At 39.9% G+C, this 15,245-nt stretch overlaps 1 protein-coding gene across 6 annotated transcripts in view; it reads right to left on the reverse strand.

Moving 5' to 3' along the window:
- The window catches only part of ERBIN (erbb2 interacting protein), a 139,139-nt gene that overhangs the window by 60,889 nt on the left and 63,005 nt on the right, over nt 1–15,245 (reverse strand). The window lies entirely within an intron of this gene.

Consider the following 15,245-nt stretch of genomic DNA (forward strand, 5'->3'; position numbering starts at 1 on the left):
AGAACACGGAGACGCATTAAACCACAAGACACTCATCTATGAAAATCCAGCTTGACAAGTTTGGATGTATGTGGTGGAATGCTCTGGAACTGCATCCTATAATAATAGTAATATCAACATCATCAAGGTCACACTTGTTGGATTACTTTTCCCACTCAGAAGCCAGAGGAGTAACCAACTCCATTTACAAAGTGTCTCAGCTGACTTAGCTGTGATACATGAACAAACATAAATAAAGCATTTCTATTTCAGCTAATAACAGGAGGTAACGAAGCAAAATATTCTAGGAGTGGCCGTCATGTAAGCATGATAGCATTTGGTCAGTCTAACAGTGTGTTGGCTAACCTGTGACACTCCAGGTGTTGTGAAACTACAAGTCCCAGCATACCCTTCCAGCAATAAGCTGCTATATATTGGCAAAGCATGCTGGGACTTGTAGTTTCCCAAACACCTGGAGTGTCACAGGTTAACCAACACTGGTCTAACAATTAATAATGAATGGGAGAACCTATGCATGCTCAAAGTAGAAAGCAACGCAATAATGCACATTGTGGAATATTGTAGCAAGCATGTCTTTTTTCGTTCATTTGAAATATCATACAAAAAAAGCAGTTTTCCCTTTTAGGACAGAGTAAGATTACAACATTATTGGGATAAAAGATCAGTTTTTCACTACTATTCTGCAATGTTTATGTCCTTTCCAGATTCACAACCATAATACTATATAATAATAATTTCAAATTTAAGATTTATTGTAGAGGAGCAATGACAATGCAGTACAAGAGGACTGTATCGGGTACAGAAGTCATGTGATGTGGGGGTGGGGCTATTGTCACAGTGTGTCTAGAACAGAGTCGATACCCACTGGCGTTTGAATTAAGTATTTTACATGCAATTGATCATTGTTCCTAGTGTTATCATACTTATCAGCATTTTTACATGCAGTTTGCTCTGGTAGCAATTTCTAAACGCACCTTTTCCATTTTGGCGTGTCTGAACTACTTAAGGACATACAATCATCTCTAAACTGTTAATAAAACAGTGTAATAATAAATGTGTACCAAATGTATTTGATATGTGTTTTTACAAATGTTAAAATTGTATCTCAAACTCTATTGGATATATACCGTTAGACAACCTGTAGCCACATGGGCCAGTGGTGTTGGGACTTAGTTCAACAACAGCTCCCTACCTCTGGGGGACAAGTAACAGGTCTCACTTGCAGTTCAGTCCTCTAACTCCTCGGCCACCAGAAATAACAGTGTGTTCAAACTGAAATATGTCTGCACCGACCAAAGAAAGAAAGACCGTCTCTCATTTCTTGACTGGTTATTACACTTTTCTATGTTATACTCAGAGAACTAAATCTGCAAAGCTAATGAAGGTCAAGATACACTATGAGGCAAGGCAACCAGGTATAAGGTACAAAGATTTATGTAATAATACCCCCAAAGTATTCTGCAATGGATTAGAAACAATCACAGTCAATGAGAAAATTGTAAAACAGACAACTGCATTTCAGACACCATTACTTAATATTTATTTTTCAATAATATATGTGCATGTATATTTAAATCTAATGTCACTGCTTATAAATGGGAGATATTAATCAGAAAAAAATGTGTAATATACAGAACACTAAGCCTGCAGCTTATTGTTTGTTTATTCATAGTTCACAGAGCGCTTTGATCACTACTAATATCCAAGAGTTTGTGGCAGTGCTGATCCAAAACCTGATCTCCTGAGATGGTAAAGACTGGGCAGTACGGGTAATAGCAAAACAATCCATAGCTTCTAAACAAAGAACAGGCCACAGACTGTGCATGTAACACTGACACGTGTCCTGCCAGCCACACTCAAGCTAAAGAAAATGGATCCATAACCGGCCCACTATACACAAAGGGGATGCATTTATTTATTAACATTTAAATATATAGTGCCAGCTATATAATGCCAGCAGTCTGTGAAATGTTTCACTACTGAAAACAGAGTAGTAAAACAAGACAATTAACAGGCAGACAAAGGGCTGCTCATGACCTTAAAATCTATACACATACTGGAAGGATATAGTGAGGGAAGATGGGAGTCGCAGATCTTGAACAGAGTAGAGCGGTGAAGGAGGGACATATTTTGTGACAAGAGAATACATATAGGGGGGCAGTCAGGTGACAAGTGCTAGAGGGGTGTGGCCCAGCCCCCTGCTTTTAAATACCGCAGTTGCATTGCAAAGCAGAGGTGGGGCTTGTTGGCGCAAATCTCGTCATCATGTCCCGCCTCCACCAAGACTTGGGAGGATGCCTACTCTTGTGGGAGGACGCACTGAAATTCGGCATCACCCACGGAAATTCTGGGAGGGTACGCAAGCACGAGATATATGTTTGTGTAGTTTTGTGAAGGGCCTTCCATATTGGGTCTGATAAAATACAAAGCACCAATGTAAAGACCGACAGAGCAGAACAGCAGTATAAGGAAAATTAGTCTAGACTCTGCATTCAAAACAGATTGTATGGGTGTAAGTCTGGTTAGGAGATGACCAGGAAGGGGAGTAATACAATCATCAATGTGGGAGATAACAAGTGCATGAATTAAAGTTCTGGCAGTATCTTTCTGCAAGATATGGGCGCGTTCTGGAAGTATTTCTTAGACGTATGTAACAGGATTTAGATACAGACTGGATCGGTGTCTTCACATAGTGAAGTACAGCACACTAAACACGTTTTTGAAGAAGGGACTGTGGCACAATGTGCAAATATTTATTACAGCAACATAGGTATCAAGGAGCTTCCATCATAGACTGTTGTTCTGTAGTCTGTGATATGATACACAGGACCCCACTGAACAGATGTCATTCAATCAACAAACGAGAGAACCTGATCATATCACGTCCTGACAGAAACCGAGTTGGGAACAGGTGGAGACAGCTTATGAATGCTGGGTACATACATGTAAACAAGCTCTTGAATAGGCTTTATGAACCACAATGGGATAAGAGCCTGAGAAAGCTGCTTTTCAACATTGTGAAACGAACAGTGGTAAAGTGAAACCATTCAGCCCTTCCCAGCAGACATTTACCACTTCCCCCTAATGCCACCACTTCTCTCTGTGCCAGGGAGCTCTGTGATAACTTGCAAAGTAATTATAGATAACTCAGTAAAACCGCCAGTATTACTATAACCTACATACAAACACTAAGGTGTACATTTCTCACTTCTCATGTCAATATCCAAGGAGCAACAATTCTGTGACTTTGCAATGAAAACAAGTCAGACGATCATATAAACTCCTGTATTTTAACTGTAACAGGCACGAAAATTATATATGCATGGGGACAGTGAGTACATTATTTAACTGTGTTTGCAAAGTGCTGCAGACCTCAATGGACATAACTTAACTGGAACGTTTAACTAATTTTACTGATGGCACCAGAAAAATGTAATCAACTATGACAGTTATTACAATCTCCCTACTGACCTGTCTGTATTCCAAGCAACTGATTAAAGAGAAGTCTGTAAATTATAATTGGGTACTCCACACATAATTATGCTTTGGAATTCATATCAAAATTGTGTGTTGGAAGATTCAGCCAACCTGCATGCAGGGAGTCAATAATCTGGACATTCACACCTCCCCCTCCCTTCAACATTCAACTACACTCTGAAAAACTTATCTCTTACTGGTGCTGACAAGATTAATATATGATTATTTGCAAATTGTTATGAACTCTTCAGCTGCCTTATGAAAACCTAAACATGTTCCAACGGATACTCCAATGTATAAGCACAGAGAGTTTAATGCATGAAACTGTTAAGCTGCTGGGGGGCTGGCCATAGGCCATATATTATCCAGAGGTTGGGGGGGAAAAAATGTTAATAAAGATGGATTTATCCTCATACTTGCTATTATCCTATCTACTTATGTGAGGTGGAAATTTAAGCAGTGATGTATGAATTGAGTGTGAAGGAAAATCCAACATCCCCTCTCTCTTCTCTGATCACTATGAAATATCAATTCAGAATTGCCGACTCCTGGAATGTCTGGGAGACTCCTGTTATAGTGAGTGATCTCCAGGAAGCCAGGACAGACAGAGATGAGGTGGGTGGAGCTAGGAGTAATGACGTAAGTCATGTCATCACTCTCCTCCCACCACAAAGGAAACACCGGGGAGAAGAATAAGTAATCTGGGTGCTGGAAAGTGGCAGCCATGTTTATGTAGCACACCTCCTCCTCTTCCTGGTAAACAAACACTTCCTTACACAATCTCCCTGGAACTTTATTTTTTTTTCTTCAAAAGTAGGCAAGTATGTATAAGGGTATAAGGGAGACACCATTACCCTTGTTTATTTTTTTTTTCATTGTGAGTGGACATACTTAATTATTTGTGCCGAGGCATCTTGTTTTGTCATGCTGCAATGAGTTGAATGAAAACAATTAACAAAATAAAATAAAAAAGTGCGGGGCATAAAAATGTTTTGTTTGTTTTTTGCGCCATTCTTAACCAATTGTGCTGCACAACATTTTCTGTTCTCTGATCCACCCTTGGAACCAGCATTGAAAGTCTAGCACCACAGACGTACAGGAACATAGTTGTGACATTAACACAGCAAACGCAGCAATGTTGCTGCCTTAAGCACACACTACAGAATTTTCCACCAACTTTTTATGCCGATCGATTTTACATCCGATCGATGGTCCAATCGCTCGGTCCATGGACTGCATACACACTAGCCTTGTTTTAGACAATAAAGGGAAGAACAGCAGTCCTGTTAGCGACTTTTTACAGCCATCTTGTCGTGAGCAATGATTGTAATTTCGCACTCACTGTCGTGGATCGGTCGGAAACTTATACACACTGCACAACAGAAACGAGATTGCAACGAAAATATTTACCGGTACGACCAACCGAGGCGACAATCGTCCATTTGGGCAGACTTTCGACCATCGTGTCACTACACACACTGACCCGACTTTTGAACTAGCGGTCGTATGTCGGCTGATTGAGCCGATTATTGGACGAAAACCCTGTAGTGTGTACCCAGCTTAACACAGACAAAAGCATTTTTTCCAATTAGGGGAGTCGGAGGCTGTTGTATAAGCAGTGTCAAGTTCTTGAAATCTCCTGTCGCCCGAGGAGGCAGATCTCAGATATTTTTGTGTGCTTGCACCTCATTTAAGATTTGCTCTTCAATTTTTTGCTCCTAGGTCTCATTTTTAGGTCATTTAAAACAATGTTTCATTTTGTTCTATTTTTCCAGCTAAGAACACAAAGGTACATTAAACACTTCTCCAATGCAGAGCTTGTGGCAGCAATGCGCATGCATCTATCATGACAGCACAGTGTGATACCGTACAGTTTATTTCTCTGTGTTCCAGTCATTAACTTCCATTAATAGTGTTTGTAAGAGAACATCATTATAAAGGAAGGGTAAGCCACACAATAAACCTGTGTGCTGTCAGCATTGGCTGGTTTAATATCCCTCACTATAACCACATTAAAAGCTAGATATAAATGCTGACTACAAATCAGGTACCCAAGTTTAATTTTAATTTATTTATTTTATTCCAGCAAGCCTTGTTGAGTTGATTATGGTAGAAGCAGGAGCATGGAACGGTTACACTGCACAGCACAAGCTCAGTCACCACTTGGCAATGTCAGAAGAAAAGCTTTTAGCAGCCTACAGAGCCCTGCTGTAGACTGGCATTTGGGAAAAGCACCCTGGACCAAATTATGATGCACCCACAAGTCTCCAGCCACTGTAGAGTTTTAGTTTTGTCTTTGTACAGTTATGCAAGCCAAGACACGAGTTAAAGATTAGAGATCAGGTTAAAGCAGTCAGTGGCTCTTCAGCAGATGATGAACCACACCTATAACACACCAAAAAGAGAAAATATATTTCAAACATTAAAAGGTAAAGAATGAGAAAGTGAATACAAAACAAACAAGGACAGGAAAATGAGGACTCATGATGATTTTGCTGTATTTTCATGCTTTGGCCAAAATGACACCATAAACTGTACGTGATGCATGCCTGCAGCTAGAATTCCTGTTTGGCAATGATCCCTGTCTGTGTATAAGTAGCCTTATCACTGATTATTCTGCACGCAAAAGGGACTACGCTGCCACTAGGCAGAGGCAGCTTTGCCATAGGCTGCTGTATGCATTTAAATCCCTTCTCTTGTTTTGCATGTTCGTGCTTCAACACAGGTGTTGCATATACTAGCCTATTAAAGTATGTGGTTTATAAACACATTCATATATTTCACAACAGGTATGCACAAAGAGTATTAGATTAGAGAAGCAGAAAAAGTTAAATGACCTCTACGCCCCAAAACTGAGATTTTCATGCATGACGGTGAAACGTATTGTCCGGTGTTAGCCTGACATTCCCCTGCAGCACTTGTATTACCTCCACACACCACTGCAGACAACTGTAGTCCCTTATGTATTTTAAGGACTGGAGCTATTTGAGTTGTGGTGACACCACTCTGCCCTTGTGTATGAATTAACCAACCCAACACAATGCATTTCTGCAAAGCAAGGCTGTCTGTCTCTCAGTCACCGTACAGAGAAATGCCTCTTTCCTAAAATGGAAAGTTATTGCAGATATGTGACATACTTATGGTGGACTTAGCGAAGAATAAACCCTCCCAATTATTTCATGACATCAGCTCAGCAATACACAGCATTTAATATACATGTCAAATAGTACATTCCCTATTTAATTTTTACATTGATTAGATATACATGTATTTGTATAGCCTATGGTTTACATTTAAATGTATGGACCGGATATACTTGTTACTTCTATATTTTAAATGGTTGCAACCCTTTGGATTATAGTAACTCACACCTATACCTTATGTCTTTCATGATTATCTATCTATCTAGATCTCTATATCTATCTATGTTTTAGAATAGTAACAAATAAATTGCTCTACAGATTGCGTGCTACCCTTTTTTCTGTTACTCAGACACCTTTCTGCTGCCTGGCACCCCACTAATGCTGGGAGCTTCTGGATTGGATTACAGAGTAATAGGTGAATATTAATATTTAATAGCACCATCTCCAACCCCTCTCTCACAGCGAATGGAGCACAGAACAGATACAACTAAACACATATCAGTAGTCTGCATCATTCAATATTGAGGTTTCATTTACAGTTTTTGAATCTTATTTGCGGTATTATTACTTTACATTTTGAAATATAATAAAATTCAGTAGTAGGGGATAAAAGCACCTGCCATTCACTAAGACGACATACTATCTTGCTAATTGCTCAGTCATTCCCCCCAGGAGCATTCTACCAGGATGGGTAAGCATTGCAAGTTTGCTAGGAATTAATGACTATAATTAATGACCATAGCAAGGCTTTTATTAACCTGCGCAAGGCCCTCATCCTCCACGTAAAGCAATGTCTACAAATCCTCTAGGAAGAAATCACCTGAAAAAAAGGATTTGGGAACAGTGGAGAGAACCAATATTCCACTAGTTAGGGAAGAAACGCCTTCATATAGCTCATTCAAAACAAACAGAATATCCCTGTGTGATCCATTACTATCAGCAAAGATATATAACCTGGTAATTCTGATGGGATAGAATAAATGATCATTATATTCCATCTATGATGCCTATTTGAATTGCACCACATTGAGGTACAGATTAAACATGGCAGGGGCTCAGTACAAATTTTTCTTACACAAAGTATGTATATTTTGTAATGTAACCAGTCATGGGTGGCACAGTTAATAGCATTGTTGCCTTGCAACACTGGGGCCATGGGTCCCATTCCAACTAGGGCTCTATCTATGTGGAGTTTACATGTTCTCCCAGTGTACTTGTAGGTGTACTCCGGTTTCCTCCCACAGTTCAAAAACATATGGTTAGATAAATTGCCTTCTGACGAAATTGGGCCCCTCTGTGAAATAGTTTAGTAAGGCACTGAGTAATATGCTTGGGCTATATACACCGAGCAGCCTAACCATTAAAACAAGTGAAGTGAATAACAATGATTATCTTGTTACAATGGCACCTGTCCAATGGTGGAATATTAGGCAGCAAGTTATGGAAGTTGATATGTCGGAAGCAGAAAAAATGTGCAAGTGTATGGATCTGAGTGACTCGGACAAGGGCCAAATTGTAATGGCTAGACGACCGGGTCAGGACATCTCCAAAACGGCAGGGCTTGTGGGGTGTTCCTGGTATGGAGGCAGTGTGATGCTCTGGGCAATGCTCTGCTAGGAAACCTTGGGTCCTGGCACTCACGTGGATGTTATTTTGACACGTACCACCAACCTAAACATTGTTGTAGACCAAGTACACCATGATGGCAGTGGCCTCTTTCAGCAAGTTAATGCGCCCTGCCACACTGCAAAAACTGTTCGGGAATGGTTTGAGGAACATGACAAAGAGCTCAAGGTGTCAACTTGACCTCCATGTTCCCCAGATCTCAATCAGATCGAGCATCTGTGGAATGTGCTGGACCAACAAGTTTGAGGAATGGAGGCCCCACCTCGCAACTTACAGGATTTAAAGGATCTGCTGCTAACGTCTTGGTAGCAGATACCACAGGACACCTTCAGAGGCCTTGCATAGTCCATGCCTCGATCTGTCAGACCTGTTTTGGCAGCACGAGGGGGACTTTCACAATATTAGGCAGGTGGTTTTAATGTTGTGGCTGATCGGTGTAAATACTAATGATAATGTCAACACAATGTTTCACGTATTTCGTAAAACAACATGTAGCTGTAAAAAGGAACTAGACATGTTTAGCAAACTAACTTCTTGACCTTGCAATAACGAAGCAAAACCTTTGTTACTTCTAACTTTTTGTTTACATATCATGCATGACATTTAAAAAAAGTTCCCCATGTGCAACTACTGAATACTTGAAACATGGCCAAAATGTTACAACAGATCTCCTTAAAAGACCAATCAACCTAAATACAGGTTGCCTTATATAAAACACCAACTAAAACTCAAAATATAATAGAATTGTTCAGCTGAAACATATAAAGTAATAGCTGTTTTCTGGACAGAAGAAGCGGCCTACAGGAAACAATCCAGAGTGTTTTTCATAAAGGGACAGAAGTACAAGATATGGTGTTTGAAAACATTTCTCTGGCAGTAATGTACAGCTACAGAGGGCTTTAACAGAAGGGTGTTTTTCTTGGTTCTCTTTAAACACACAGTTATCTGATATTGCACCCTGGGTCACAGACTTCTAAGCGATAATCTCAACATGATCACAATGTGCGATTACCTCATTAAACGTAGTGTGTCTCTAATCTAGAAATAATTGGATGTCGGTCTGTAAGAATATATTGCAGAGTCACAGACGTCTGTTAAATCCTGTGATGTATTTTTGCTATAAATACATTTTAACCAAGGTGGATAAAAATGGAATTTACACACTGGACCAGTCTACAAAGCACTGAGAAATAACCATTCTAAATGCATGTATGAATGATACAGAAGAGGTTCTTCAGAACACTGCAGACGTTTTCTCCTTAAAGTATATGTGTCGCCTACACACAGTGGAAGCAGCCACTTCATGGGTAGAACCAATGCTCCTCAGAATGCAAACTATAATTCACTAGAAGAGATATCACTAACATGACACATTTTGTGGTGAAATATTGATATTCAAGTGATTACTATTCTGTCAGTCAATGTTAAATATATGAGTAATGCATCACCCTGAAAACATAAATAATCACTATGGTAGGCTATGTGTGACTACCACAGCAACCACAGTCATGTGGCACATGATGTAGTGAGCAGGGAGGCTTTGGAAAGACCCTCTGAGTTCAGTCTGCACTATAAAACCCTTCCCTTCCGCCTTCACGTGATATGCTTAGAGCCTGCGTGTGACTGGCAATCATACTTGTCTCTACCCTCTGAAGAGATTTTTTGAAATGGAGATAAAGATTTGTAGTAGGACATTATAAAGATGGAAGCAGAGAAAGCTTGTGCCATCTTGACTGTCTATATATATATATATATATATATATATATATATATATATATATATATATATATATATATATATATATATATATATATATATATAAGCTGCACTCGCTGATATTTCAGCAATTGCTCTAAATGTTGTCATATTTCTAGGAAGGTTTGTCCCACATGCCAACTGATTGCCTTGAATTGATAAACGGTCCTGTACGCATACTACAGTAGATATTCTCTAATACCGTGTTTCCCCGATAATAAGACACTGTCTTATTTTATTTTGGGGTCCAAAAAAACAGCATAGGGCTTATTTTCAGGGTAGGTCTTATTTTAATTAACATTGACAGCAATTTCAATAAACAGGTAATGCCCCTCAGTCCTGCTTGTATCCCCATCATGCCCCTTAGTCCTGCTTTACTTACCATTTTTTTTGTCTTCACTTTCCTCTTTTTCTGTATTCTTCTCTGTGGCGCTGCTGTAAAGGACGCTGGCACGCACACCAGCGTCATTCACAGAAAACGAGGAGAGGGTGCGCGCTCACTGTGAGAGAGTGAGATGCTACAGCTGTGATTGGATGCCACTGTTAAATCTTTAACAGCGGCATCCATTTCATGCAGGGGGGGGCGGAGCTGGGGGGCATTGTATTGTAGCGCAGGGACTGGGCAAAATGGGGATTTAGCTAGGTCTTATTTTCAGGGTAGGGCTTATTTTGGACCGTTCTGCAGAAGTAAGGGTAGGTCTTATTATCGGGATAGGTCTTATTATCGGAGAAACAGGGTATCCAAACAAAGATTTTACATAATTACAGAGTTCTCTTTGCCTATAACAGTGTTGGCTAACCTGTGACACTCCAGGTGTTGCGAAACTACAAGTTCCAGCATACCCTTCCAGCAATAAGCTGCTATATATTGGCAAAGCATGCTGGGACTTGTAGTTTCGCAACACCTGGAGTGTCACAGGTTAGCCAACATTGGCCTATAATATATAAAGAACATAGCTGTCCACTCTGAGCCATATCGTCATGGCAGCAAAAGATTGTAGAACTGGCGTCCACATAAAACACCCATTTATCATTTTCACATGAAAGAACAGAAATTTCTCACATGGGCTTTTAAAATAAGTGCTTTTTTATTTAGTTCTAGTTTAAAAAAAAATATATAAGAGAGGAATTGCAAGGATTGTAACGTTAAAATGATGATGATGTGAAGGTATAGTAAGCTTTAGAGCTAGGTAAGGAAAGGATAAAGAGTAAGCGTCTGTGATTTCTGATCACGTATGAGTGTATAGGAGAGCTTGTGATGGCTGCTGTGGGGACAACGAAAGCAGATGTAAAAAGGTGAATTTAAAAAGTTAGAACAAATGTGATATAAAGTGAATTGTAAGGCAGTCAGGGGGGGTTCAGGAACCATTTCATTATGTGCCGCTTCTTCTGGATGAGATACTCATCCAGTTTACACTGAATCCTTTAACTCTAGCAAGAAGCACCCAGGGTTTTCAAGTTAAAAATAAGAAAGCCAAATCAAAATAGGAAACAATATACAACTTATTTTTCCAATAGAACTACACATATTTAGCATTACTATGCTCTGGAAACCAGTGGATTATATTTTAGGTAAATTGATGGGTTTGCACTAAATATATAAATGGTACAACAAGCAGGATCTTGGGTGCTTCTTGTTTAAGTGGATTTTTTTTTTTTTTTAAATGAAACAATAAGAATTTTAATGTGAAAAGAGAAACAAAAACCAAATCAAATAAAACTTACTTTATAGCTTAAAAATAAAATGAATGAAACTTACAGCTTAAAAATAAAATGAATGAAAAGTAATTTCACATTAAAACACAAAAACTTGAAACATTGACTTGCTCATGAAGGGGGAAGGGGGAAGGGGGAAGGGGAAAGGGGGCCCAGTGGTCAATTAAAAAGTGTTTCCTTTATTTTAACAGAGTCACTTTCTTAAATAAGCAACCCAACATGTGGGAGGTTTACAAAGCATTGTAAATACCAGCAGTCATATTACTGACCCTGGGTCTTCTCTGGATATGAACTCAACACCCAACATCATAACAACAGAAACAATAGTATTTACCTACTGCACTGGAGAGAAGATGTAATAAAAGGCTTATGTCTGATATCTTAACCCCTTTACCTTCTTCTTCGTCATAATCAACTATCACCTTAGAGTAACGACACGAGACTTGATTGTGGCAAAATAAATGAATTAATTAACTATGGTGGAGGAGAATAAAGCAGTCAGTCCGACGTGTGCCAGGCCAAACCCAACTGCATCTCCTTAGGACTACCATCCGAGGCGCCAACACCCCCTGGGTTCACGTGGGGGACAACCAATCAACCCCAGGCGCACATATCAACCTGGACGGGGCACTACGTCCAGATTCTACCGAACCCGCCCATCCTCTGGGCTATACGGAAAGCAACCACAGGGCAACCCACAGGGGCGGTACCTGAACCGAGACTATTAGCTGATTCACTCAAAGAGAGGCGGGTTCAACGTGCCCTAATACCGTATATGTGCGCCCACACAACCACTGGCCGTCGACTGAACTGCGTTTTCCGGCAAACTCTATCCATCTTCGCAGGTCACTATGACCACCACCAGCACGGACATCCATCTTGCAAGTAGCCTTCCAATTCTCCAAGTTCTTATGAACTAAAGAAACCAGGGAGGGTGGGTGGGCAACATCCAGCTTTGCAAGACTGACTCAAACTCCACCCATCCAACTTATAACCTCTGAACCCCTCCCCTATGACACCGGATGGGCAAATCCAAATAGTTAACCATTAACACTCCAGAGAATAGATCAGTTAAAGATACAGCAAAGCTTTTATTATCCTTCGTTCCTATGCAGATCTCAGTTCTTAATACTTCCAATGAATGAGGAAATACAGCTCCAAAGTCAAGAGACACAACAAAAACACAGAAAACTGAAATGAACTAGAAAAGGAACACATCCTCCACGCAGCTGTCACAAGAGCTACTATTGTTTAGTATTGTAAACAACTGCACAGGCAATTTGCATTCAAAGCTCAACTCTTCTCTTACATCTGTAACAGAAATCTTCAATTTCAATGAGTACTAATGAAGGTACTTAACATGAGTAAAAGCCCAGCTACTGAGGGCACTAAACTGTCAACAATAGAGGAATTACAAGAGTCACAAGTGTGGGGAATTGTCCAGGAGTTTTATACTATTGGTATTTACAACATAAGCAGCATATAGAACACATCATATACATACATATATATGTAAACACAGGGACTTAAAGCTGGTACATTCATCTGCCATCCCAGGAGATGTGCATGCCTTAAATCAAGTGAAACCAAGCCGAGTGCCAACATGTGACGCTATAAGAGCAATCTATGGAAATATTATTAATTTCTGTATGCAATATTTCCTGGTTTGGAAGCGGTACAGAGCTCTAGGAGTCCCGAAAATCCTCTATGAGCCAACAGCAAACTGTTAACTCATGCCCCAGAAAGGTGGGGTAGAATCCTAAAAATTCCTCATTATATAATTTCAATAAGGAAAACATACTTACGATTATTTACAAAACTATAACAGACATTTTCAGCCCCTTTAAAGCAACAATCCCATTACAAATAGTTGTGTATTTTTGTTTGTTTGTTTATTAAACACAAATCACAGTGGCAGTCGGTTTCTAACAGATATGTTATTACCATTTTCCCATTGTTTGCCTACTCAGGCTGCTATTAATGATTTAGAATTCTTCAGAGTTTCCCCAGTGCCCTATGACTACCATGGGAACCACAGTCATGTGGCAACTGATGTAGTGAGCAGAGAGGCTTTGGAACACCCTATGAGTTCTGTCTGTACTGAGCATTAACAAATCCTACCCCTCCTTCTGCTCCTCCCCCCATAGAAAAAAAAAAGAGAGATACGTTAGACAAGACAATCTTTTTACGATCTTCAACGGCCCGGTTTTGGCGAGTTTGTACCCACTGTAACCACAATTCAAAACAGACATAAGTGGAGCCTGGTTCTGCTGCTGTAGCCAATCCACTTGAATGCTGGACATGCTGTGCATGCAGAGATGCTCTTCTGTATACCAATGTTGTAACGCATGGTTATTTGACTTAGTCGCCTTCCTGCCAGCCTGAACCAGTTTGGCCATTCTCCTCTCACATTAGCAAAGCATTTTTGTCCAAAGAACTGCCACTCAGACATATTTGCTTTGCGCACCCTGTCTGAAATAATCAAATCAGCTTATCTGGCACCAACAATTCTTACAGAGTCACTTAATTTACATTTCTCCCCCATTCTGGTGTTTGGTTGAACAATCTCTTGACCATGTCTTTTATGCACAGAGTTGCTGCCACATGATTGGCTGATTAAATATTTGCATTAACCAGCAAGTTTACAGGTGGCCACAGTGTAAATGCACCATTCTGTCTCTGTGTGGCACGGTTTGCCCATTAAACTGACCAAAAATATGTTCATTACAGTGTCCCATTTTGGCAAAGTACTTGGTGCTAACCCACATAGATGCAATCATGTAAAAATTTGTATATAGCAATGCAGTAAGGTATGGCTTTATGTCTGCAGACTTTCAACATTCATACATAACTTACAAAAAAAGGGGTACATCAATACATTTTCAGCGCCTCAAAACAATTGCTGCTAAATAGATACCCAGAAAAAACAACCGTACACTAGTCGAATCAGAAAATGTCAAAGAAATGTATTATGGGACAAAATTCAGCGCTATTTGTTCTCCAATCTAAGCGTTATTTGGAAGTTTCCATAAAAAGCTATAACTAGCGTTGGTTAGTGTGAAGATCATGGGTCCATTAAATGGATTGAAGGACTTTATAATACAGTATGAGGAACCGATAACGCTGAATTTTGTCCCATAATACATTTCTTTGACATTCATAAATGGACTTCCAATGTATTGCCTACACAGGATGTAAAGAACCCAGGTCTCATTTTGTATGGAGGTTAATCCTGAGGTTAGAGCAACATTATCTACAAATTAACTGTTTGAGGACATTATCACTCTAGCTGCAAAGATTCACTTACACCTCTACTGTTCTAAATAAACCACTAGTATTCTGTTAGAACAGTGGTGGGCCCGCCGAGCCTTCATCCGCAGGGGGTAGACCAACTTCCTTGTTACATGACGCAGAGTTCGCGCTGAGGAGTGCAGTATACTCCCCCTCCCTCTCAGTGTGACCCTTTGGAAAGATGGTGGGCCACAAATGCGACCCTCTAAGAAGATAAAGTTGCCCATCACTGATTT

The sequence above is a fragment of the Mixophyes fleayi genome, chromosome 1 (genome assembly GCF_038048845.1).
Source record: "Mixophyes fleayi isolate aMixFle1 chromosome 1, aMixFle1.hap1, whole genome shotgun sequence".
Taxonomy (NCBI): Eukaryota; Metazoa; Chordata; class Amphibia; order Anura; family Limnodynastidae; genus Mixophyes; species Mixophyes fleayi.